This window comes from Lagenorhynchus albirostris, chromosome 17 (genome assembly GCF_949774975.1).
Source record: "Lagenorhynchus albirostris chromosome 17, mLagAlb1.1, whole genome shotgun sequence".
NCBI lineage: Eukaryota > Metazoa > Chordata > Mammalia > Artiodactyla > Delphinidae > Lagenorhynchus > Lagenorhynchus albirostris.
Window position 1 is genome coordinate 34,710,676 of NC_083111.1, and position 22,635 is coordinate 34,733,310.

The window sequence follows — 22,635 nt, forward strand, 5'->3', positions numbered from 1 at the left end:
GAGCTACATTACCAGAGTCCTCGAACAGCCTCAGGACAACATTTCTGGTGAGTCCGACTGTGTCATGGCCCTTGTGTGAGCTTCCGGGAGAAAACAGTGTGCTTTGAGTACTTGGAGGACCTCGTACCCGAAGTCACTCTGCCTGAGGAGAAAGTCAGCATCTCACCACGCGGTGTCGCTAACGGCACACCCAGCGTGAACAGATGCCTGGAAGTAAGGCCCAGACCTGCCGTGCAGAAGCGGAGGCGTGCAGCAGTTTCCATGAGGCGGTGGCCTCTGCTCTGGGTAACTTCCACGGCAGCACAGTTTTCTGGACACCTAGGAGGCTAGCGTGGGCACCCTGTTCCGGCAGGAACCCTGAGTACCCCCAGGCCCTCCTGGGTCTGCTAAGCAACATCCGGGCCCGTAGCCCTTTAGAGCCCCTCTGTGTATGCCGAGCGTAGGGAAACGCACTGCACTCTCTTTGGGAGCAGCTTAATTTCCTCAGCACTCGCACACGTTCACGAACACCGTTGTGGCACCTCCCTCATGGCGTCGAAGTCTTACGCATTGCCCTGGTCTGAGCTGAACTCCGAGTAACCCTCGGCTTCGCATTCCATCTAGGAGCTCCTGCCTGAAGTCACCGTGCCTCCCAGAGATAGTCGGCGTGCGTTCTTACTGCCATTTAAGTAAGTCCTGCTCTTCCTGTGACACTGCAGGCTTTTGGATAGCCACAGGCCCAGAGGAGCAGCTGCGGCGTTCCTTGGTTGAGGCAGTTCGCTTGATGCAGAACACCCTACTTCGAGAAGTTGATTCAGGGGTGGAAACACAGGGTCACCAGTGTGGCTTTAGACTTGTTAGAAACCACAGGGGTGTATGCTGAGTGTGCCCATGGAAACGGGGGCCTGCGGGAACTACCCTTGCTTTCCCATTTTGAAGGCTGCATTCATGCTGCCTTGAAGCTATCTGACATTCCCTGCTCTTGACAGGCCTGTCAACCCTGTAAGAATGCTTCGGGGAAAATTATGAGTCTTTTCTGTCTAAACCAGGTGCTTCCGTGGCCGCGGTTGGGGTCCGCCTGACAAACTCTAGCGCTATAGGGAATCTCAACGTGAAAACTTGCCTCCAGGTTAGGCCCCTAGTAGCCGTGCAGAAAGGGAGGCAGGCAGCTGTTTCCATGAATTCTTAGTCGATTAAATGCTTGATGTGAAAGCAAGTACACTTTTGAGGACTCCTAGGCCTCTCGGGTATACATCACTTTCCCTCGAGGTTCACTGAGTACCTCCAGACCCCCGTGGGCCGGCTGAGCCACTTCGGGACCCATTGGTTGATCCCTCGGAGGCCCTCTGTGCCTGCCGAGGGATGGGCAGCACCCTGTACGTTCCTTGAGGAGAGCTACATTACCAGAGTCCTCGAACAGCCTCAGGACAACATTTCTGGTGAGTCCGACTGTGTCATGGCCCTTGTGTGAGCTTCCGTGAGAAAACAGTGTGCTTTGAGTACTTGGAGGACCTCGTACCCGAAGTCACTCTGCCTGAGGAGAAAGTCAGCATCTCACCACGCGGTGTCGCTAACGGCACACCCAGCGTGAACAGATGCCTGGAAGTAAGGCCCAGACCTGCCGTGCAGAAGCGGAGGCGTGCAGCAGTTTCCATGAGGCGGTGGCCTCTGCTCTGGGTAACTTCCACGGCAGCACAGTTTTCTGGACACCTAGGAGGCTAGCGTGGGCACCCTGTTCCGGCAGGAACCCTGAGTACCCCCAGGCCCTCCTGGGTCTGCTAAGCAACATCCGGGCCCGTAGCCCTTTAGAGCCCCTCTGTGTATGCCGAGCGTAGGGAAACGCACTGCACTCTCTTTGGGAGCAGCTTAATTTCCTCAGCACTCGCACACGTTCACGAACACCGTTGTGGCACCTCCCTCATGGCGTCGAAGTCTTACGCATTGCCCTGGTCTGAGCTGAACTCCGAGTAACCCTCGGCTTCGCATTCCATCTAGGAGCTCCTGCCTGAAGTCACCGTGCCTCCCAGAGATAGTCGTCGTGCGTTCTTACTGCCATTTAACTAAGTCCTGCTCTTCCTGTGACACTGCAGGCTTTTGGATAGCCACAGGCCCAGAGGAGCAGCTGCGGCGTTCCTTGGTTGAGGCAGTTCGCTTGATGCAGAACACCCTACTTCGAGAAGTTGATTCAGGGGTGGAAACACAGGGTCACCTGTGTGGCTTTAGACTTGTCAGAAACCACAGGGGTGTATGCTGAGTGTGCCCATGGAAACGGGGGCCTGCGGGAACTACCCTTGCTTTCCCATTTTGAAGGCTGCATTCATGCTGCCTTGAAGCTATCTGACATTCCCTGCTCTTGACAGGCCTGTCAACCCTGTAAGAATGCTTCGCGGAAAAGTATGAGTCTGTTCTGTCTGAACCAGGTGCTTCCGTGGCCGCGGTTGGGGTCCGCCTGACAAGCTCTAGAGCTAAAGGGAATCTCAACGTGAAAACTTGCCTCCAGGTTAGGCCCCTAGTAGCCGTGCAGAAAGGGAGGCAGGCAGCTATTTCCATCAGTTCTTAGTCGCTTATATGCTTTATGTGAAAGGAAGTACACTTTTGAGGACTCGTAGACCTCTCGGGTATGCATCACTTTCCCTCCAAGGTCACTGACTACCTCCAGACCCCCGTGGGCCTGCTGAGCCACTTCGAGACCCGTTGGTTGATCCCTCGGAGGCCCTCTGTGCCTGCCGAGTGATGGGCAACACCCTGTACGTTCCTTGAGGAGAGCTACATTTCCAGAGTCCTCGAACAGCCTCAGGACAACATTTCTGGTGAGTCCGACTTTGTCATGGCCCTTGTGTGAGCTTCCGTGAGAAAACAGTGTGCTTTGAATACTTCGAGGACCTCGTTCCCGAAGTCACTCTGCCTGAGGAGAAAGTCAGCATCTCACCATGCAGTGTCGCTAACGGCACACCCAGCCTGAACAGATGCCTGGAAGTAAGGCCCTGACCTGCCGTGCAGAAGCGGAGGCGTTCAGCAGTTTCCATGAGGCGGTGGCCTCTGCTCTGGGTAACTTCCACGGCAGCACAGTTTTCTGGACACCTAGGAGGCTAGCGTGGGCACCCTGTTCCGGCAGGAACCCTGAGTACCCCCAGGCCCTCCTGGGTCTGCTAAGCAACATCCGGGCCCGTAGCCCTTTAGAGCCCCTCTGTGTATGCCGAGCGTAGGGAAACGCACTGCACTCTCTTTGGGAGCAGCTTAATTTCCTCAGCACTCGCACACGTTCACGAACACCGTTGTGGCACCTCCCTCATGGCGTCGAAGTCTTACGCATTGCCCTGGTCTGAGCTGAACTCCGAGTAACCCTCGGCTTCGCATTCCATCTAGGAGCTCCTGCCTGAAGTCACCGTGCCTCCCAGAGATAGTCGGCGTGCGTTCTTACTGCCATTTAACTAAGTCCTGCTCTTCCTGTGACACTGCAGGCTTTTGGATAGCCACAGGCCCAGAGGAGCAGCTGCGGCGTTCCTTGGTTGAGGCAGTTCGCTTGATGCAGAACACCCTACTTCGAGAAGTTGATTCAGGGGTGGAAACACAGGGTCACCAGTGTGGCTTTAGACTTGTTAGAAACCACAGGGGTGTATGCTGAGTGTGCCCATGGAAACGGGGGCCTGCGGGAACTACCCTTGCTTTCCCATTTTGAAGGCTGCATTCATGCTGCCTTGAAGCTATCTGACATTCCCTGCTCTTGACAGGCCTGTCAACCCTGTAAGAATGCTTCGGGGAAAATTATGAGTCTTTTCTGTCTAAACCAGGTGCTTCCGTGGCCGCGGTTGGGGTCCGCCTGACAAACTCTAGCGCTATAGGGAATCTCAACGTGAAAACTTGCCTCCAGGTTAGGCCCCTAGTAGCCGTGCAGAAAGGGAGGCAGGCAGCTGTTTCCATGAATTCTTAGTCGATTAAATGCTTGATGTGAAAGCAAGTACACTTTTGAGGACTCCTAGGCCTCTCGGGTATACATCACTTTCCCTCGAGGTTCACTGAGTACCTCCAGACCCCCGTGGGCCGGCTGAGCCACTTCGGGACCCATTGGTTGATCCCTCGGAGGCCCTCTGTGCCTGCCGAGGGATGGGCAGCACCCTGTACGTTCCTTGAGGAGAGCTACATTACCAGAGTCCTCGAACAGCCTCAGGACAACATTTCTGGTGAGTCCGACTGTGTCATGGCCCTTGTGTGAGCTTCCGTGAGAAAACAGTGTGCTTTGAGTACTTGGAGGACCTCGTACCCGAAGTCACTCTGCCTGAGGAGAAAGTCAGCATCTCACCACGCGGTGTCGCTAACGGCACACCCAGCGTGAACAGATGCCTGGAAGTAAGGCCCAGACCTGCCGTGCAGAAGCGGAGGCGTGCAGCAGTTTCCATGAGGCGGTGGCCTCTGCTCTGGGTAACTTCCACGGCAGCACAGTTTTCTGGACACCTAGGAGGCTAGCGTGGGCACCCTGTTCCGGCAGGAACCCTGAGTACCCCCAGGCCCTCCTGGGTCTGCTAAGCAACATCCGGGCCCGTAGCCCTTTAGAGCCCCTCTGTGTATGCCGAGCGTAGGGAAACGCACTGCACTCTCTTTGGGAGCAGCTTAATTTCCTCAGCACTCGCACACGTTCACGAACACCGTTGTGGCACCTCCCTCATGGCGTCGAAGTCTTACGCATTGCCCTGGTCTGAGCTGAACTCCGAGTAACCCTCGGCTTCGCATTCCATCTAGGAGCTCCTGCCTGAAGTCACCGTGCCTCCCAGAGATAGTCGTCGTGCGTTCTTACTGCCATTTAACTAAGTCCTGCTCTTCCTGTGACACTGCAGGCTTTTGGATAGCCACAGGCCCAGAGGAGCAGCTGCGGCGTTCCTTGGTTGAGGCAGTTCGCTTGATGCAGAACACCCTACTTCGAGAAGTTGATTCAGGGGTGGAAACACAGGGTCACCTGTGTGGCTTTAGACTTGTCAGAAACCACAGGGGTGTATGCTGAGTGTGCCCATGGAAACGGGGGCCTGCGGGAACTACCCTTGCTTTCCCATTTTGAAGGCTGCATTCATGCTGCCTTGAAGCTATCTGACATTCCCTGCTCTTGACAGGCCTGTCAACCCTGTAAGAATGCTTCGCGGAAAAGTATGAGTCTGTTCTGTCTGAACCAGGTGCTTCCGTGGCCGCGGTTGGGGTCCGCCTGACAAGCTCTAGAGCTAAAGGGAATCTCAACGTGAAAACTTGCCTCCAGGTTAGGCCCCTAGTAGCCGTGCAGAAAGGGAGGCAGGCAGCTGTTTCCATGAATTCTTAGTCGATTAAATGCTTGATGTGAAAGCAAGTACACTTTTGAGGACTCCTAGGCCTCTCGGGTATACATCACTTTCCCTCGAGGTTCACTGAGTACCTCCAGACCCCCGTGGGCCGGCTGAGCCACTTCGGGACCCATTGGTTGATCCCTCGGAGGCCCTCTGTGCCTGCCGAGGGATGGGCAGCACCCTGTACGTTCCTTGAGGAGAGCTACATTACCAGAGTCCTCGAACAGCCTCAGGACAACATTTCTGGTGAGTCCGACTGTGTCATGGCCCTTGTGTGAGCTTCCGTGAGAAAACAGTGTGCTTTGAGTACTTGGAGGACCTCGTACCCGAAGTCACTCTGCCTGAGGAGAAAGTCAGCATCTCACCACGCGGTGTCGCTAACGGCACACCCAGCGTGAACAGATGCCTGGAAGTAAGGCCCAGACCTGCCGTGCAGAAGCGGAGGCGTGCAGCAGTTTCCATGAGGCGGTGGCCTCTGCTCTGGGTAACTTCCACGGCAGCACAGTTTTCTGGACACCTAGGAGGCTAGCGTGGGCACCCTGTTCCGGCAGGAACCCTGAGTACCCCCAGGCCCTCCTGGGTCTGCTAAGCAACATCCGGGCCCGTAGCCCTTTAGAGCCCCTCTGTGTATGCCGAGCGTAGGGAAACGCACTGCACTCTCTTTGGGAGCAGCTTAATTTCCTCAGCACTCGCACACGTTCACGAACACCGTTGTGGCACCTCCCTCATGGCGTCGAAGTCTTACGCATTGCCCTGGTCTGAGCTGAACTCCGAGTAACCCTCGGCTTCGCATTCCATCTAGGAGCTCCTGCCTGAAGTCACCGTGCCTCCCAGAGATAGTCGGCGTGCGTTCTTACTGCCATTTAACTAAGTCCTGCTCTTCCTGTGACACTGCAGGCTTTTGGATAGCCACAGGCCCAGAGGAGCAGCTGCGGCGTTCCTTGGTTGAGGCAGTTCGCTTGATGCAGAACACCCTACTTCGAGAAGTTGATTCAGGGGTGGAAACACAGGGTCACCTGTGTGGCTTTAGACTTGTCAGAAACCACAGGGGTGTATGCTGAGTGTGCCCATGGAAACGGGGGCCTGCGGGAACTACCCTTGCTTTCCCATTTTGAAGGCTGCATTCATGCTGCCTTGAAGCTATCTGACATTCCCTGCTCTTGACAGGCCTGTCAACCCTGTAAGAATGCTTCGCGGAAAAGTATGAGTCTGTTCTGTCTGAACCAGGTGCTTCCGTGGCCGCGGTTGGGGTCCGCCTGACAAGCTCTAGAGCTAAAGGGAATCTCAACGTGAAAACTTGCCTCCAGGTTAGGCCCCTAGTAGCCGTGCAGAAAGGGAGGCAGGCAGCTATTTCCATCAGTTCTTAGTCGCTTATATGCTTTATGTGAAAGGAAGTACACTTTTGAGGACTCGTAGACCTCTCGGGTATGCATCACTTTCCCTCCAAGGTCACTGACTACCTCCAGACCCCCGTGGGCCTGCTGAGCCACTTCGAGACCCGTTGGTTGATCCCTCGGAGGCCCTCTGTGCCTGCCGAGTGATGGGCAACACCCTGTACGTTCCTTGAGGAGAGCTACATTTCCAGAGTCCTCGAACAGCCTCAGGACAACATTTCTGGTGAGTCCGACTTTGTCATGGCCCTTGTGTGAGCTTCCGTGAGAAAACAGTGTGCTTTGAATACTTCGAGGACCTCGTTCCCGAAGTCACTCTGCCTGAGGAGAAAGTCAGCATCTCACCATGCAGTGTCGCTAACGGCACACCCAGCGTGAACAGATGCCTGGAAGTAAGGCCCAGACCTGCCGTGCAGAAGCGGAGGCGTGCAGCAGTTTCCATGAGGCGGTGGCCTCTGCTCTGGGTAACTTCCACGGCAGCACAGTTTTCTGGACACCTAGGAGGCTAGCGTGGGCACCCTGTTCCGGCAGGAACCCTGAGTACCCCCAGGCCCTCCTGGGTCTGCTAAGCAACATCCGGGCCCGTAGCCCTTTAGAGCCCTTCTGTGTATGCCGAGCGTAGGAAAACGCACTGCACTCTCTTTGGGAGCAGCTTAATTTCCTCAGCACTCGCACACGTTCACGAACACCGTTGTGGCACCTCCCTCACGGCGTCGAAGTCTTACGCATTGCCCTGGTCTGAGCTGAACTCCGAGTAACCCTCGGCTTCGCATTCCATCTAGGAGCTCCTGCCTGAATTCACCGTGCCCCCCAGAGATAGTCGGCGTGCGTTCTTACTGCCATTTAAGTAAGTCCTGCTCTTCCTGTGACACTGCAGGCTTTGGAATAGCCAAAGGCCCAGAGGAGCAGCTGCGGCGTTCCTTGGTTGAGGCAGTTCGCTTGATGCAGAACACCCTACTTCGAGAAGTTGATTCAGGGGTGGAAACACAGGGTAACCAGTGTGCCTTTAGATTTGTTAGAAACCACAGGGGTGTATGCTGAGTGTGCCCATGGAAACGGGGGCCTGCGGGAACTACCCTTGATTTCCCATTTTGAAGGCTGCATTCATGCTGCCTTGACGCTACCTGACATTCCCTGCTCTTGACAGGCCTGTCAACCCTGTAAGAATGCTTCGCGGAAAAGTATGAGTCTGTTCTGTCTGAACCAGGTGCTTCCGTGGCCGCGGTTGGGGTCCGCCTGACAAGCTCTAGAGCTAAAGGGAATCTCAACGTGAAAACTTGCCTCCAGGTTAGGCCCCTAGTAGCCGTGCAGAAAGGGAGGCAGGCAGCTGTTTCCATGAATTCTTAGTCGATTAAATGCTTGATGTGAAAACAAGTACACTTTTGAGGACTCCTAGGCCTCTCGGGTATACATCACTTTCCCTCGAGGTTCACTGAGTACCTCCAGACCCCCGTGGGCCGGCTGAGCCACTTCGGGACCCATTGGTTGATCCCTCGGAGGCCCTCTGTGCCTGCCGAGGGATGGGCAGCACCCTGTACGTTCCTTGAGGAGAGCTACATTACCAGAGTCCTCGAACAGCCTCAGGACAACATTTCTGGTGAGTCCGACTGTGTCATGGCCCTTGTGTGAGCTTCCGTGAGAAAACAGTGTGCTTTGAGTACTTGGAGGACCTCGTACCCGAAGTCACTCTGCCTGAGGAGAAAGTCAGCATCTCACCACGCGGTGTCGCTAACGGCACACCCAGCGTGAACAGATGCCTGGAAGTAAGGCCCAGACCTGCCGTGCAGAAGCGGAGGCGTGCAGCAGTTTCCATGAGGCGGTGGCCTCTGCTCTGGGTAACTTCCACGGCAGCACAGTTTTCTGGACACCTAGGAGGCTAGCGTGGGCACCCTGTTCCGGCAGGAACCCTGAGTACCCCCAGGCCCTCCTGGGTCTGCTAAGCAACATCCGGGCCCGTAGCCCTTTAGAGCCCCTCTGTGTATGCCGAGCGTAGGGAAACGCACTGCACTCTCTTTGGGAGCAGCTTAATTTCCTCAGCACTCGCACACGTTCACGAACACCGTTGTGGCACCTCCCTCATGGCGTCGAAGTCTTACGCATTGCCCTGGTCTGAGCTGAACTCCGAGTAACCCTCGGCTTCGCATTCCATCTAGGAGCTCCTGCCTGAAGTCACCGTGCCTCCCAGAGATAGTCGTCGTGCGTTCTTACTGCCATTTAAGTAAGTCCTGCTCTTCCTGTGACACTGCAGGCTTTTGGATAGCCACAGGCCCAGAGGAGCAGCTGCGGCGTTCCTTGGTTGAGGCAGTTCGCTTGATGCAGAACACCCTACTTCGAGAAGTTGATTCAGGGGTGGAAACACATGGTCACCAGTGTGGCTTTAGACTTGTTAGAAACCACAGGGGTGTATGCTGAGTGTGCCCATGGAAACGGGGGCCTGCGGGAACTACCCTTGCTTTCCCATTTTGAAGGCTGCATTCATGCTGCCTTGAAGCTACCTGACATTCCCTGCTCTTGACAGGCCTGTCAACCCTGTAAGAATGCTTCGCGGAAAAGTATGAGTCTGTTCTGTCTGAACCAGGTGCTTCCGTGGCCGCGGTTGGGGTCCGCCTGACAAGCTCTAGAGCTAAAGGGAATCTCAACGTGAAAACTTGCCTCCAGGTTAGGCCCCTAGTAGCCGTGCAGAAAGGGAGGCAGGCAGCTGTTTCCATGAATTCTTAGTCGATTAAATGCTTGATGTGAAAGCAAGTACACTTTTGAGGACTCCTAGGCCTCTCGGGTATACATCACTTTCCCTCGAGGTTCACTGAGTACCTCCAGACCCCCGTGGGCCGGCTGAGCCACTTCGGGACCCATTGGTTGATCCCTCGGAGGCCCTCTGTGCCTGCCGAGGGATGGGCAGCACCCTGTACGTTCCTTGAGGAGAGCTACATTACCAGAGTCCTCGAACAGCCTCAGGACAACATTTCTGGTGAGTCCGACTGTGTCATGGCCCTTGTGTGAGCTTCCGTGAGAAAACAGTGTGCTTTGAGTACTTGGAGGACCTCGTACCCGAAGTCACTCTGCCTGAGGAGAAAGTCAGCATCTCACCACGCGGTGTCGCTAACGGCACACCCAGCGTGAACAGATGCCTGGAAGTAAGGCCCAGACCTGCCGTGCAGAAGCGGAGGCGTGCAGCAGTTTCCATGAGGCGGTGGCCTCTGCTCTGGGTAACTTCCACGGCAGCACAGTTTTCTGGACACCTAGGAGGCTAGCGTGGGCACCCTGTTCCGGCAGGAACCCTGAGTACCCCCAGGCCCTCCTGGGTCTGCTAAGCAACATCCGGGCCCGTAGCCCTTTAGAGCCCCTCTGTGTATGCCGAGCGTAGGGAAACGCACTGCACTCTCTTTGGGAGCAGCTTAATTTCCTCAGCACTCGCACACGTTCACGAACACCGTTGTGGCACCTCCCTCATGGCGTCGAAGTCTTACGCATTGCCCTGGTCTGAGCTGAACTCCGAGTAACCCTCGGCTTCGCATTCCATCTAGGAGCTCCTGCCTGAAGTCACCGTGCCTCCCAGAGATAGTCGTCGTGCGTTCTTACTGCCATTTAACTAAGTCCTGCTCTTCCTGTGACACTGCAGGCTTTTGGATAGCCACAGGCCCAGAGGAGCAGCTGCGGCGTTCCTTGGTTGAGGCAGTTCGCTTGATGCAGAACACCCTACTTCGAGAAGTTGATTCAGGGGTGGAAACACAGGGTCACCAGTGTGGCTTTAGACTTGTTAGAAACCACAGGGGTGTATGCTGAGTGTGCCCATGGAAACGGGGGCCTGCGGGAACTACCCTTGCTTTCCCATTTTGAAGGCTGCATTCATGCTGCCTTGAAGCTATCTGACATTCCCTGCTCTTGACAGGCCTGTCAACCCTGTAAGAATGCTTCGCGGAAAAGTATGAGTCTGTTCTGTCTGAACCAGGTGCTTCCGTGGCCGCGGTTGGGGTCCGCCTGACAAACTCTAGCGCTATAGGGAATCTCAACGTGAAAACTTGCCTCCAGGTTAGGCCCCTAGTAGCCGTGCAGAAAGGGAGGCAGGCAGCTGTTTCCATGAATTCTTAGTCGATTAAATGCTTGATGTGAAAGCAAGTACACTTTTGAGGACTCCTAGGCCTCTCGGGTATACATCACTTTCCCTCGAGGTTCACTGAGTACCTCCAGACCCCCGTGGGCCGGCTGAGCCACTTCGGGACCCATTGGTTGATCCCTCGGAGGCCCTCTGTGCCTGCCGAGGGATGGGCAGCACCCTGTACGTTCCTTGAGGAGAGCTACATTACCAGAGTCCTCGAACAGCCTCAGGACAACATTTCTGGTGAGTCCGACTGTGTCATGGCCCTTGTGTGAGCTTCCGGGAGAAAACAGTGTGCTTTGAGTACTTGGAGGACCTCGTACCCGAAGTCACTCTGCCTGAGGAGAAAGTCAGCATCTCACCACGCGGTGTCGCTAACGGCACACCCAGCGTGAACAGATGCCTGGAAGTAAGGCCCAGACCTGCCGTGCAGAAGCGGAGGCGTGCAGCAGTTTCCATGAGGCGGTGGCCTCTGCTCTGGGTAACTTCCACGGCAGCACAGTTTTCTGGACACCTAGGAGGCTAGCGTGGGCACCCTGTTCCGGCAGGAACCCTGAGTACCCCCAGGCCCTCCTGGGTCTGCTAAGCAACATCCGGGCCCGTAGCCCTTTAGAGCCCCTCTGTGTATGCCGAGCGTAGGGAAACGCACTGCACTCTCTTTGGGAGCAGCTTAATTTCCTCAGCACTCGCACACGTTCACGAACACCGTTGTGGCACCTCCCTCATGGCGTCGAAGTCTTACGCATTGCCCTGGTCTGAGCTGAACTCCGAGTAACCCTCGGCTTCGCATTCCATCTAGGAGCTCCTGCCTGAAGTCACCGTGCCTCCCAGAGATAGTCGGCGTGCGTTCTTACTGCCATTTAACTAAGTCCTGCTCTTCCTGTGACACTGCAGGCTTTTGGATAGCCACAGGCCCAGAGGAGCAGCTGCGGCGTTCCTTGGTTGAGGCAGTTCGCTTGATGCAGAACACCCTACTTCGAGAAGTTGATTCAGGGGTGGAAACACAGGGTCACCAGTGTGGCTTTAGACTTGTTAGAAACCACAGGGGTGTATGCTGAGTGTGCCCATGGAAACGGGGGCCTGCGGGAACTACCCTTGCTTTCCCATTTTGAAGGCTGCATTCATGCTGCCTTGAAGCTACCTGACATTCCCTGCTCTTGACAGGCCTGTCAACCCTGTAAGAATGCTTCGGGGAAAATTATGAGTCTTTTCTGTCTGAACCAGGTGTTTCCGTGGCCGCGGTTGGGGTCCGCCTGACAAACTCTAGCGCTATAGGGAATCTCAACGTGAAAAGTTGCCTCCAGGTTAGGCCCCTAGTAGCCGTGCAGAAAGGGAGGCAGGCAGCTGTTTCCATGAATTCTTAGTCGATTAAATGCTTGATGTGAAAGCAAGTACACTTTTGAGGACTCCTAGGCCTCTCGGGTATACATCACTTTCCCTCGAGGTTCACTGAGTACCTCCAGACCCCCGTGGGCCGGCTGAGCCACTTCGGGACCCATTGGTTGATCCCTCGGAGGCCCTCTGTGCCTGCCGAGGGATGGGCAGCACCCTGTACGTTCCTTGAGGAGAGCTACATTACCAGAGTCCTCGAACAGCCTCAGGACAACATTTCTGGTGAGTCCGACTGTGTCATGGCCCTTGTGTGAGCTTCCGTGAGAAAACAGTGTGCTTTGAGTACTTGGAGGACCTCGTACCCGAAGTCACTCTGCCTGAGGAGAAAGTCAGCATCTCACCACGCGGTGTCGCTAACGGCACACCCAGCGTGAACAGATGCCTGGAAGTAAGGCCCAGACCTGCCGTGCAGAAGCGGAGGCGTGCAGCAGTTTCCATGAGGCGGTGGCCTCTGCTCTGGGTAACTTCCACGGCAGCACAGTTTTCTGGACACCTAGGAGGCTAGCGTGGGCACCCTGTTCCGGCAGGAACCCTGAGTACCCCCAGGCCCTCCTGGGTCTGCTAAGCAACATCCGGGCCCGTAGCCCTTTAGAGCCCCTCTGTGTATGCCGAGCGTAGGGAAACGCACTGCACTCTCTTTGGGAGCAGCTTAATTTCCTCAGCACTCGCACACGTTCACGAACACCGTTGTGGCACCTCCCTCATGGCGTCGAAGTCTTACGCATTGCCCTGGTCTGAGCTGAACTCCGAGTAACCCTCGGCTTCGCATTCCATCTAGGAGCTCCTGCCTGAAGTCACCGTGCCTCCCAGAGATAGTCGTCGTGCGTTCTTACTGCCATTTAACTAAGTCCTGCTCTTCCTGTGACACTGCAGGCTTTTGGATAGCCACAGGCCCAGAGGAGCAGCTGCGGCGTTCCTTGGTTGAGGCAGTTCGCTTGATGCAGAACACCCTACTTCGAGAAGTTGATTCAGGGGTGGAAACACAGGGTCACCTGTGTGGCTTTAGACTTGTCAGAAACCACAGGGGTGTATGCTGAGTGTGCCCATGGAAACGGGGGCCTGCGGGAACTAGCCTTGCTTTCCCATTTTGAAGGCTGCATTCATGCTGCCTTGAAGCTATCTGACATTCCCTGCTCTTGACAGGCCTGTCAACCCTGTAAGAATGCTTCGCGGAAAAGTATGAGTCTGTTCTGTCTGAACCAGGTGCTTCCGTGGCCGCGGTTGGGGTCCGCCTGACAAGCTCTAGAGCTAAAGGGAATCTCAACGTGAAAACTTGCCTCCAGGTTAGGCCCCTAGTAGCCGTGCAGAAAGGGAGGCAGGCAGCTGTTTCCATGAATTCTTAGTCGATTAAATGCTTGATGTGAAAGCAAGTACACTTTTGAGGACTCCTAGGCCTCTCGGGTATACATCACTTTCCCTCGAGGTTCACTGAGTACCTCCAGACCCCCGTGGGCCGGCTGAGCCACTTCGGGACCCATTGGTTGATCCCTCGGAGGCCCTCTGTGCCTGCCGAGGGATGGGCAGCACCCTGTACGTTCCTTGAGGAGAGCTACATTACCAGAGTCCTCGAACAGCCTCAGGACAACATTTCTGGTGAGTCCGACTGTGTCATGGCCCTTGTGTGAGCTTCCGTGAGAAAACAGTGTGCTTTGAGTACTTGGAGGACCTCGTACCCGAAGTCACTCTGCCTGAGGAGAAAGTCAGCATCTCACCACGCGGTGTCGCTAACGGCACACCCAGCGTGAACAGATGCCTGGAAGTAAGGCCCAGACCTGCCGTGCAGAAGCGGAGGCGTGCAGCAGTTTCCATGAGGCGGTGGCCTCTGCTCTGGGTAACTTCCACGGCAGCACAGTTTTCTGGACACCTAGGAGGCTAGCGTGGGCACCCTGTTCCGGCAGGAACCCTGAGTACCCCCAGGCCCTCCTGGGTCTGCTAAGCAACATCCGGGCCCGTAGCCCTTTAGAGCCCCTCTGTGTATGCCGAGCGTAGGGAAACGCACTGCACTCTCTTTGGGAGCAGCTTAATTTCCTCAGCACTCGCACACGTTCACGAACACCGTTGTGGCACCTCCCTCATGGCGTCGAAGTCTTACGCATTGCCCTGGTCTGAGCTGAACTCCGAGTAACCCTCGGCTTCGCATTCCATCTAGGAGCTCCTGCCTGAAGTCACCGTGCCTCCCAGAGATAGTCGGCGTGCGTTCTTACTGCCATTTAACTAAGTCCTGCTCTTCCTGTGACACTGCAGGCTTTTGGATAGCCACAGGCCCAGAGGAGCAGCTGCGGCGTTCCTTGGTTGAGGCAGTTCGCTTGATGCAGAACACCCTACTTCGAGAAGTTGATTCAGGGGTGGAAACACAGGGTCACCAGTGTGGCTTTAGACTTGTTAGAAACCACAGGGGTGTATGCTGAGTGTGCCCATGGAAACGGGGGCCTGCGGGAACTACCCTTGCTTTCCCATTTTGAAGGCTGCATTCATGCTGCCTTGAAGCTATCTGACATTCCCTGCTCTTGACAGGCCTGTCAACCCTGTAAGAATGCTTCGCGGAAAAGTATGAGTCTGTTCTGTCTGAACCAGGTGCTTCCGTGGCCGCGGTTGGGGTCCGCCTGACAAACTCTAGCGCTATAGGGAATCTCAACGTGAAAACTTGCCTCCAGGTTAGGCCCCTAGTAGCCGTGCAGAAAGGGAGGCAGGCAGCTGTTTCCATGAATTCTTAGTCGATTAAATGCTTGATGTGAAAGCAAGTACACTTTTGAGGACTCCTAGGCCTCTCGGGTATACATCACTTTCCCTCGAGGTTCACTGAGTACCTCCAGACCCCCGTGGGCCGGCTGAGCCACTTCGGGACCCATTGGTTGATCCCTCGGAGGCCCTCTGTGCCTGCCGAGGGATGGGCAGCACCCTGTACGTTCCTTGAGGAGAGCTACATTACCAGAGTCCTCGAACAGCCTCAGGACAACATTTCTGGTGAGTCCGACTGTGTCATGGCCCTTGTGTGAGCTTCCGGGAGAAAACAGTGTGCTTTGAGTACTTGGAGGACCTCGTACCCGAAGTCACTCTGCCTGAGGAGAAAGTCAGCATCTCACCACGCGGTGTCGCTAACGGCACACCCAGCGTGAACAGATGCCTGGAAGTAAGGCCCAGACCTGCCGTGCAGAAGCGGAGGCGTGCAGCAGTTTCCATGAGGCGGTGGCCTCTGCTCTGGGTAACTTCCACGGCAGCACAGTTTTCTGGACACCTAGGAGGCTAGCGTGGGCACCCTGTTCCGGCAGGAACCCTGAGTACCCCCAGGCCCTCCTGGGTCTGCTAAGCAACATCCGGGCCCGTAGCCCTTTAGAGCCCCTCTGTGTATGCCGAGCGTAGGGAAACGCACTGCACTCTCTTTGGGAGCAGCTTAATTTCCTCAGCACTCGCACACGTTCACGAACACCGTTGTGGCACCTCCCTCATGGCGTCGAAGTCTTACGCATTGCCCTGGTCTGAGCTGAACTCCGAGTAACCCTCGGCTTCGCATTCCATCTAGGAGCTCCTGCCTGAAGTCACCGTGCCTCCCAGAGATAGTCGGCGTGCGTTCTTACTGCCATTTAAGTAAGTCCTGCTCTTCCTGTGACACTGCAGGCTTTTGGATAGCCACAGGCCCAGAGGAGCAGCTGCGGCGTTCCTTGGTTGAGGCAGTTCGCTTGATGCAGAACACCCTACTTCGAGAAGTTGATTCAGGGGTGGAAACACAGGGTCACCAGTGTGGCTTTAGACTTGTTAGAAACCACAGGGGTGTATGCTGAGTGTGCCCATGGAAACGGGGGCCTGCGGGAACTACCCTTGCTTTCCCATTTTGAAGGCTGCATTCATGCTGCCTTGAAGCTATCTGACATTCCCTGCTCTTGACAGGCCTGTCAACCCTGTAAGAATGCTTCGGGGAAAATTATGAGTCTTTTCTGTCTAAACCAGGTGCTTCCGTGGCCGCGGTTGGGGTCCGCCTGACAAACTCTAGCGCTATAGGGAATCTCAACGTGAAAACTTGCCTCCAGGTTAGGCCCCTAGTAGCCGTGCAGAAAGGGAGGCAGGCAGCTGTTTCCATGAATTCTTAGTCGATTAAATGCTTGATGTGAAAGCAAGTACACTTTTGAGGACTCCTAGGCCTCTCGGGTATACATCACTTTCCCTCGAGGTTCACTGAGTACCTCCAGACCCCCGTGGGCCGGCTGAGCCACTTCGGGACCCATTGGTTGATCCCTCGGAGGCCCTCTGTGCCTGCCGAGGGATGGGCAGCACCCTGTACGTTCCTTGAGGAGAGCTACATTACCAGAGTCCTCGAACAGCCTCAGGACAACATTTCTGGTGAGTCCGACTGTGTCATGGCCCTTGTGTGAGCTTCCGTGAGAAAACAGTGTGCTTTGAGTACTTGGAGGACCTCGTACCCGAAGTCACTCTGCCTGAGGAGAAAGTCAGCATCTCACCACGCGGTGTCGCTAACGGCACACCCAGCGTGAACAGATGCCTGGAAGTAAGGCCCAGACCTGCCGTGCAGAAGCGGAGGCGTGCAGCAGTTTCCATGAGGCGGTGGCCTCTGCTCTGGGTAACTTCCACGGCAGCACAGTTTTCTGGACACCTAGGAGGCTAGCGTGGGCACCCTGTTCCGGCAGGAACCCTGAGTACCCCCAGGCCCTCCTGGGTCTGCTAAGCAACATCCGGGCCCGTAGCCCTTTAGAGCCCCTCTGTGTATGCCGAGCGTAGGGAAACGCACTGCACTCTCTTTGGGAGCAGCTTAATTTCCTCAGCACTCGCACACGTTCACGAACACCGTTGTGGCACCTCCCTCATGGCGTCGAAGTCTTACGCATTGCCCTGGTCTGAGCTGAACTCCGAGTAACCCTCGGCTTCGCATTCCATCTAGGAGCTCCTGCCTGAAGTCACCGTGCCTCCCAGAGATAGTCGTCGTGCGTTCTTACTGCCATTTAACTAAGTCCTGCTCTTCCTGTGACACTGCAGGCTTTTGGATAGCCACAGGCCCAGAGGAGCAGCTGCGGCGTTCCTTGGTTGAGGCAGTTCGCTTGATGCAGAACACCCTACTTCGAGAAGTTGATTCAGGGGTGGAAACACAGGGTCACCTGTGTGGCTTTAGACTTGTCAGAAACCACAGGGGTGTATGCTGAGTGTGCCCATGGAAACGGGGGCCTGCGGGAACTACCCTTGCTTTCCCATTTTGAAGGCTGCATTCATGCTGCCTTGAAGCTATCTGACATTCCCTGCTCTTGACAGGCCTGTCAACCCTGTAAGAATGCTTCGCGGAAAAGTATGAGTCTGTTCTGTCTGAACCAGGTGCTTCCGTGGCCGCGGTTGGGGTCCGCCTGACAAGCTCTAGAGCTAAAGGGAATCTCAACGTGAAAACTTGCCTCCAGGTTAGGCCCCTAGTAGCCGTGCAGAAAGGGAGGCAGGCAGCTATTTCCATCAGTTCTTAGTCGCTTATATGCTTTATGTGAAAGGAAGTACACTTTTGAGGACTCGTAGACCTCTCGGGTATGCATCACTTTCCCTCCAAGGTCACTGACTACCTCCAGACCCCCGTGGGCCTGCTGAGCCACTTCGAGACCCGTTGGTTGATCCCTCGGAGGCCCTCTGTGCCTGCCGAGTGATGGGCAACACCCTGTACGTTCCTTGAGGAGAGCTACATTTCCAGAGTCCTCGAACAGCCTCAGGACAACATTTCTGGTGAGTCCGACTTTGTCATGGCCCTTGTGTGAGCTTCCGTGAGAAAACAGTGTGCTTTGAATACTTCGAGGACCTTGTTCCCGAAGTCACTCTGCCTGAGGAGAAAGTCAGCATCTCACCATGCAGTGTCGCTAACGGCACACCCAGCCTGAACAGATGCCTGGAAGTAAGGCCCTGACCTGCCGTGCAGAAGCGGAGGCGTGCAGCAGTTTCCATGAGGCGGTGGCCTCTGCTCTGGGTAACTTCCACGGCAGCACAGTTTTCTGGACACCTAGGAGGCTAGCGTGGGCACCCTGTTCCGGCAGGAACCCTGAGTACCCCCAGGCCCTCCTGGGTCTGCTAAGCAACATCCGGGCCCGTAGCCCTTTAGAGCCCTTCTGTGTATGCCGAGCGTAGGAAAACGCACTGCACTCTCTTTGGGAGCAGCTTAATTTCCTCAGCACTCGCACACGTTCACGAACACCGTTGTGGCACCTCCCTCACGGCGTCGAAGTCTTACGCATTGCCCTGGTCTGAGCTGAACTCCGAGTAACCCTCGGCTTCGCATTCCATCTAGGAGCTCCTGCCTGAATTCACCGTGCCCCCCAGAGATAGTCGGCGTGCGTTCTTACTGCCATTTAAGTAAGTCCTGCTCTTCCTGTGACACTGCAGGCTTTGGAATAGCCAAAGGCCCAGAGGAGCAGCTGCGGCGTTCCTTGGTTGAGGCAGTTCGCTTGATGCAGAACACCCTACTTCGAGAAGTTGATTCAGGGGTGGAAACACAGGGTAACCAGTGTGCCTTTAGATTTGTTAGAAACCACAGGGGTGTATGCTGAGTGTGCCCATGGAAACGGGGGCCTGCGGGAACTACCCTTGATTTCCCATTTTGAAGGCTGCATTCATGCTGCCTTGACGCTACCTGACATTCCCTGCTCTTGACAGGCCTGTCAACCCTGTAAGAATGCTTCGCGGAAAAGTATGAGTCTGTTCTGTCTGAACCAGGTGCTTCCGTGGCCGCGGTTGGGGTCCGCCTGACAAGCTCTAGAGCTAAAGGGAATCTCAACGTGAAAACTTGCCTCCAGGTTAGGCCCCTAGTAGCCGTGCAGAAAGGGAGGCAGGCAGCTGTTTCCATGAATTCTTAGTCGATTAAATGCTTGATGTGAAAGCAAGTACACTTTTGAGGACTCCTAGGCCTCTCGGGTATACATCACTTTCCCTCGAGGTTCACTGAGTACCTCCAGACCCCCGTGGGCCGGCTGAGCCACTTCGGGACCCATTGGTTGATCCCTCGGAGGCCCTCTGTGCCTGCCGAGGGATGGGCAGCACCCTGTACGTTCCTTGAGGAGAGCTACATTACCAGAGTCCTCGAACAGCCTCAGGACAACATTTCTGGTGAGTCCGACTGTGTCATGGCCCTTGTGTGAGCTTCCGTGAGAAAACAGTGTGCTTTGAGTACTTGGAGGACCTCGTACCCGAAGTCACTCTGCCTGAGGAGAAAGTCAGCATCTCACCACGCGGTGTCGCTAACGGCACACCCAGCGTGAACAGATGCCTGGAAGTAAGGCCCAGACCTGCCGTGCAGAAGCGGAGGCGTGCAGCAGTTTCCATGAGGCGGTGGCCTCTGCTCTGGGTAACTTCCACGGCAGCACAGTTTTCTGGACACCTAGGAGGCTAGCGTGGGCACCCTGTTCCGGCAGGAACCCTGAGTACCCCCAGGCCCTCCTGGGTCTGCTAAGCAACATCCGGGCCCGTAGCCCTTTAGAGCCCCTCTGTGTATGCCGAGCGTAGGGAAACGCACTGCACTCTCTTTGGGAGCAGCTTAATTTCCTCAGCACTCGCACACGTTCACGAACACCGTTGTGGCACCTCCCTCATGGCGTCGAAGTCTTACGCATTGCCCTGGTCTGAGCTGAACTCCGAGTAACCCTCGGCTTCGCATTCCATCTAGGAGCTCCTGCCTGAAGTCACCGTGCCTCCCAGAGATAGTCGTCGTGCGTTCTTACTGCCATTTAAGTAAGTCCTGCTCTTCCTGTGACACTGCAGGCTTTTGGATAGCCACAGGCCCAGAGGAGCAGCTGCGGCGTTCCTTGGTTGAGGCAGTTCGCTTGATGCAGAACACCCTACTTCGAGAAGTTGATTCAGGGGTGGAAACACAGGGTCACCAGTGTGGCTTTAGACTTGTTAGAAACCACAGGGGTGTATGCTGAGTGTGCCCATGGAAACGGGGGCCTGCGGGAACTACCCTTGCTTTCCCATTTTGAAGGCTGCATTCATGCTGCCTTGAAGCTACCTGACATTCCCTGCTCTTGACAGGCCTGTCAACCCTGTAAGAATGCTTCGCGGAAAAGTATGAGTCTGTTCTGTCTGAACCAGGTGCTTCCGTGGCCGCGGTTGGGGTCCGCCTGACAAGCTCTAGAGCTAAAGGGAATCTCAACGTGAAAACTTGCCTCCAGGTTAGGCCCCTAGTAGCCGTGCAGAAAGGGAGGCAGGCAGCTGTTTCCATGAATTCTTAGTCGATTAAATGCTTGATGTGAAAGCAAGTACACTTTTGAGGACTCCTAGGCCTCTCGGGTATACATCACTTTCCCTCGAGGTTCACTGAGTACCTCCAGACCCCCGTGGGCCGGCTGAGCCACTTCGGGACCCATTGGTTGATCCCTCGGAGGCCCTCTGTGCCTGCCGAGGGATGGGCAGCACCCTGTACGTTCCTTGAGGAGAGCTACATTACCAGAGTCCTCGAACAGCCTCAGGACAACATTTCTGGTGAGTCCGACTGTGTCATGGCCCTTGTGTGAGCTTCCGTGAGAAAACAGTGTGCTTTGAGTACTTGGAGGACCTCGTACCCGAAGTCACTCTGCCTGAGGAGAAAGTCAGCATCTCACCACGCGGTGTCGCTAACGGCACACCCAGCGTGAACAGATGCCTGGAAGTAAGGCCCAGACCTGCCGTGCAGAAGCGGAGGCGTGCAGCAGTTTCCATGAGGCGGTGGCCTCTGCTCTGGGTAACTTCCACGGCAGCACAGTTTTCTGGACACCTAGGAGGCTAGCGTGGGCACCCTGTTCCGGCAGGAACCCTGAGTACCCCCAGGCCCTCCTGGGTCTGCTAAGCAACATCCGGGCCCGTAGCCCTTTAGAGCCCCTCTGTGTATGCCGAGCGTAGGGAAACGCACTGCACTCTCTTTGGGAGCAGCTTAATTTCCTCAGCACTCGCACACGTTCACGAACACCGTTGTGGCACCTCCCTCATGGCGTCGAAGTCTTACGCATTGCCCTGGTCTGAGCTGAACTCCGAGTAACCCTCGGCTTCGCATTCCATCTAGGAGCTCCTGCCTGAAGTCACCGTGCCTCCCAGAGATAGTCGGCGTGCGTTCTTACTGCCATTTAACTAAGTCCTGCTCTTCCTGTGACACTGCAGGCTTTTGGATAGCCACAGGCCCAGAGGAGCAGCTGCGGCGTTCCTTGGTTGAGGCAGTTCGCTTGATGCAGAACACCCTACTTCGAGAAGTTGATTCAGGGGTGGAAACACAGGGTCACCAGTGTGGCTTTAGACTTGTTAGAAACCACAGGGGTGTATGCTGAGTGTGCCCATGGAAACGGGGGCCTGCGGGAACTACCCTTGCTTTCCCATTTTGAAGGCTGCATTCATGCTGCCTTGAAGCTATCTGACATTCCCTGCTCTTGACAGGCCTGTCAACCCTGTAAGAATGCTTCGCGGAAAAGTATGAGTCTGTTCTGTCTGAACCAGGTGCTTCCGTGGCCGCGGTTGGGGTCCGCCTGACAAACTCTAGCGCTATAGGGAATCTCAACGTGAAAACTTGCCTCCAGGTTAGGCCCCTAGTAGCCGTGCAGAAAGGGAGGCAGGCAGCTGTTTCCATGAATTCTTAGTCGATTAAATGCTTGATGTGAAAGCAAGTACACTTTTGAGGACTCCTAGGCCTCTCGGGTATACATCACTTTCCCTCGAGGTTCACTGAGTACCTCCAGACCCCCGTGGGCCGGCTGAGCCACTTCGGGACCCATTGGTTGATCCCTCGGAGGCCCTCTGTGCCTGCCGAGGGATGGGCAGCACCCTGTACGTTCCTTGAGGAGAGCTACATTACCAGAGTCCTCGAACAGCCTCAGGACAACATTTCTGGTGAGTCCGACTGTGTCATGGCCCTTGTGTGAGCTTCCGGGAGAAAACAGTGTGCTTTGAGTACTTGGAGGACCTCGTACCCGAAGTCACTCTGCCTGAGGAGAAAGTCAGCATCTCACCACGCGGTGTCGCTAACGGCACACCCAGCGTGAACAGATGCCTGGAAGTAAGGCCCAGACCTGCCGTGCAGAAGCGGAGGCGTGCAGCAGTTTCCATGAGGCGGTGGCCTCTGCTCTGGGTAACTTCCACGGCAGCACAGTTTTCTGGACACCTAGGAGGCTAGCGTGGGCACCCTGTTCCGGCAGGAACCCTGAGTACCCCCAGGCCCTCCTGGGTCTGCTAAGCAACATCCGGGCCCGTAGCCCTTTAGAGCCCCTCTGTGTATGCCGAGCGTAGGGAAACGCACTGCACTCTCTTTAGGAGCAGCTTAATTTCCTCAGCACTCGCACACGTTCACGAACACCGTTGTGGCACCTCCCTCATGGCGTCGAAGTCTTACGCATTGCCCTGGTCTGAGCTGAACTCCGAGTAACCCTCGGCTTCGCATTCCATCTAGGAGCTCCTGCCTGAAGTCACCGTGCCTCCCAGAGATAGTCGGCGTGCGTTCTTACTGCCATTTAACTAAGTCCTGCTCTTCCTGTGACACTGCAGG